The 4,469-nt window shown below is 40.8% G+C and overlaps 1 pseudogene across 1 annotated transcript; it reads left to right on the forward strand.

Moving 5' to 3' along the window:
- The first annotated feature begins 629 nt into the window (after positions 1–629).
- On the forward strand, positions 630–1,221 carry LOC148120415 (Ig heavy chain V region 5A pseudogene; annotated as a pseudogene). Its single transcript, XR_015739313.1, has 2 exons — positions 630–741; positions 842–1,221. The product of XR_015739313.1 is annotated as an Ig heavy chain V region 5A pseudogene (transcript).
- The last annotated feature ends 3,248 nt before the right edge of the window (positions 1,222–4,469 follow it).

Consider the following 4,469-nt stretch of genomic DNA (forward strand, 5'->3'; position numbering starts at 1 on the left):
AGGCACAGAGATTTTGAAAGGAAAAGTTGGGTGTAATGAAAGAAAAGGACTGCATGGGTAGAAAGCACGACAATTTGGGAAAATAAAAAGAATGTCTTCTGAAAATACGAAATTGATTCAAAAGTTTTGTATTTTGTTACAAAAATGCATTAGATGTCCACATTGTGCTAATTATATAAATATGCAGAAATAAAAATTGACCTAAGACATGAAGACAGGCATGTGTTGCCTGGTATCCAGATGGGAAAGGGAAAGGCAGAGTGGGTAGTAAAAAGTGATCATAGGAATAATTTCAGTCTTCAAACAATTTATTGCTGTAAATATAAATATGTCCCCCCAGCAATAACTGAGAGGAAGACAGACAGCAACAAAAACATTTTCCATGCATATTGTGAAAAGAGAACTAAATAGTGTCGTGAGTCCCTAACAAGGAAAATGTGTACACAGAGCTACATTAATGCTTCAGTTTCTATAACTGTCAGTAGTGTGAATGATGACTTATATCTGCTCTGAGTACTGCCTTCTGCCCTGGTTCAACTTCAGAGCCTGTTATGGAAGAAAGATATGCAAATGAGTTTTCTTTGTGCCCATTAAATCTAGCCCTGCCTTGACCCTGCAGCTCTGGCGGAGGAGACAAGCCCTGGATTTCCAAGTCCTCCCAGTCAGGGTTCAGCATTGAAGACAGGACAATCACCATGGACTTATGGCTTATAATGGTTTCCTTTGTCCTTATTTTAAAAGGTAACTTAAAAAGATGAAACGCTGTGTGTTGTGTGGACATGAGAAAGAAAAAAAATGTCTTTTGTGTAAGTTTTCTAACCAGAATTCTTTGTGTTTACAGGTGTTCAGTGTGAGGTGCAATTGCTGGAGTCTGGCGGGGGCTTAGTGCAGCCTGGAAAATCCCTGAAACTCTCCTGTGCAGCCTCTGGATTCACCTTTAGTAGTAATTACATGAGCTGGGTCCGCCAGGCTCCAGGGAAGGGCCTGGAGTGGATCGCAGAGATTAGTCCAAGTGGTGGTAGCATCTACTATACTGACGCTGTGGGCCGGTTCACAATCTCCAGAGACAATGCCAAGAATACTCTGTACCTGGAAATGAGCAGTCTGAAGTCTGAGGACACAGCCATGTATTACTGTACAAGAGACACAGTGAGTGAATGCTACTGTGAGCTCAGACAAAAATACCACTGTGGGGAACACAGGACCAGCAGGGGGCGCTGAGAGCACTTAGAGATCTGGGTCACAGAAGAGCCTGCTCAGAGAAACATGGAGGACTGGACTTCTCTGTGTCTGCACTGCCTCTCCATATCACACTTAGGAATTTTCTCTACGGGTATAGCGTGTAGTGATCCTTGAATGTCCAAATTATCATTTAAACTTCTGGTTCCAGTTGTGTTGTGTGTCTATTTATTACAGTTTTAACCTTGTTTCCCTTTATCCCTCTCTGTCTCCCTATCTCTGTCTGTGTCACAGTCTCTATCACTCTCCCTCTTTCTCTCTCAATTTTTCTTCTTAGTCAGAAGGTTAACAGATAGCTTTGGGAACCCAGAGTTTAGAGGTGATGTCCTCTTGAGCACACAGTGTTCTGTCCTCAACCCGCTGTTTGAGATGATTCACCTTGACCAGTTAAAGTGGACAGAAGAGGTTGCATAAAGCTGACATTTTTAATAACCACAGAAATGGATCTTGAACCCAAAAGAATGAGTTGCCTGTAACTAATGATATGAGTGCCATTTACGAAAGAAAGAATGAGATCATATTATGGGAATGGAGGAGAAGGGATGCCTGTGCTGTGGAAATGACAGTGTGGTCCTACTAAGACATTATAAAAACTGGGGACTTCCTCATAGAATTACACAAGATGATTTGACTCTGCTATCTCACTTCTTGATAAGCAGAAAAAGAAGCAGAGCTGGTATAGGAAGACAGTAAAGAAGGGAGAAGGGAAAAGAAGAGACATGACAGTAGGAGAAGACAGAAGGTCCAAAGGAGTGAGAGAAAGAGGAGAGAGGGTAGTGGGATGAATCAATGTAATCACAGTATATTATTAATGAACATGGTTGTTTGTTTTTAAGTAGAATGAATGACAAAGTTGGGAAAAGAATATTCTCAAATATCATATAAAGTTAATATACATGTATCTATCTGCCCTTGTAAGTGTGTTTTTGGGGAAGAATTGTCTCTGTTGTTGTATATCTTTCTGTGTGTATATGTCTGAGTATCTGTGTATCTTGCATTAGTGATGCATACTTTCTCATCATCTATAAATAGTTTATATTACAGAGGTTACCATAACATGGTCACCACAGAAACCTGGTCTGAAGGCAGGTCAGCAGCAATACTGGGATTCAAGGTTTGCCTTCCATTACCCAGAGCAAGCCTGTGAAGATGTTCCTGTTCCCATTCTTCCTTTAGATCCCAGTGATTCCCAAAGTGTCAAAGGCAGAGAACACAGCTCAAGAGGACATGTCTCTGTCTTCTAGATGTGTGACAGACACTATTACTCATATGTGCAGTCTGCTCTTATTTTTCTTTTCATTCAGGTGTGTGGTGTTGAACATAAGTAGTGAGACTCCAGCACAATCTGTGGTTCAACTACACAGTGGTCATGGAAAGATAATGGAGTCCAGAATGAGAATAGGAGTCATCGGCTGAGGGTGCAGTTTCCATACTTCTCCTTGTTCTCTTACTTCTGTTTTCTTTGTTTGTTTTGATTTATCCTCAATACCCCAATATTCTCGAAATCTATGCTCAGTAAATTGATCCTTTTGGGTATTTTTTGTTTTTGTTTTTGTGTACTTGAGATAGGGTTTTTCTGTAGATTTGGAGCCTGTCCTGGAACTATCTCTTGTGCACCACGCTGACTTCAATCTAACAGAGATCTGCCTGCCTCTGTCTCCCAAGTGCTGGGATTAAAGGCATGTACCACCACTTCCTGGCTGTAAATTGATCCTTTACAGAATACATCGAGTAAGTGATACCTTGTTCTACCATCATTGATTGAATGTGGACTCACCGTAAAAATTCCCATCTTTTGCCTGACAGGTCTGTACAGTGTGACCCAAAATATTTCCTTTTTGTCAGGGATTATAAATCCAATCAGAAGCAGGAAAATGTTCCTGAGTATCCATTTCCATTTCTACGAAGAAGCACAAAGCAAAAGTCAGTCACCTGAAAGTGAAAGGGAAACCATTTTGGCTTTCCTTTTTTCCCTCTCAGAAACCTTTCCAAATGCAATACAGCCCTCAGGCTAAGGATGAAAGCCTAGGCTTTGCTGAGAAGACCCATCTCCTTCTTACTAGAGCTTTCAGCAAAGCATGACTGTCCTGGTGCTGCTCCTCTACCTCATGACCTTTCCAAACTGTAAGTGTTTCAGAGTTTCAGGAGAGAGAACCAGGTACATCATGTATGTAATATTTGAATGATGTTGATATTGTTTTCCCCAGGGGCACTGTCCATGGTCCATGTGAAGGAATTAGAACCTGGCCTGGCACAGCCATCACACACCCAGACCCTTTCTCCTACCTGCACTGTTTCTGTGTTCTCATTAACTAGCTCATGTACTGGGCCCAACAGACTTCAGGAAAGGGTCTGGAGTTAATGGGAATAATATGATATAATGAAAACACTGATTGTAACTCAATTCTATAGACCAAGGTTACCATCAGCAGGAACAACCTCAAGAGCCAAATTTTCTTGTATCTGTATAACTGAAAGCTGAGAACACAGCAATATATTACTGTACTAGAGATATAGTTATGGAACTCAAGTGTGAAACTGTATAAAACCTTCCTACAGAAACCTCAGGACCATCAGGCAATACTAAGGGCCAATACTAAGGGCCAAGAGAGACTTACCAGTTTTATCACAAGTCTTTTCACAGTGCTAAATCAAAGTAAGTGAACAAGCCCAGGAATGGTTGGCTTGCTCTGGGTATGAAAGACATTTTTCCATTCTAATCTTCTAGAACTTAGTCTGTATTAACTTTTATTGCATCTGCATATTTATGAAGTTCTGTTTTCCACTACAATATTTATTTTTCTACACAACTTTCAAGCTCATCTGAACAAGATAGAGAGCATCATACGCAGCATACCTGGATATGCTGTGGGTACCAGGATCTATCTTGAAGAAACTAATAGACCATTGAGACTACGGTCCCTAGTTTCACAACAGAGCTTCAGTTAATTCTCCAGCTAGAGCAGAATTTAGGATTTTGATAAGAGCCAACAGATCATGCAGGACAGAATAGACTTATAAACCATTATCCTTGATTTCCTTTACACACTCTATTATCCTCAAGTAGTGAACATCAGTTTCATCATTGATTCTGGTACTCAGACCATGGAACTAATGCAGCTAGAGATAGCAGCTGAGCTTCAGGAGTCTGCAGGAGGATTTTGGCAAACACACTCTTTAAGTTGTCCCTGAGTTTCATGTCCCTTTCTGAAAATGCTGTCAAGTCACAT

This window comes from Myodes glareolus, chromosome 11 (genome assembly GCF_982192425.1).
Source record: "Myodes glareolus chromosome 11, mMyoGla1.1, whole genome shotgun sequence".
Lineage (NCBI taxonomy): Eukaryota > Metazoa > Chordata > Mammalia > Rodentia > Cricetidae > Myodes > Myodes glareolus.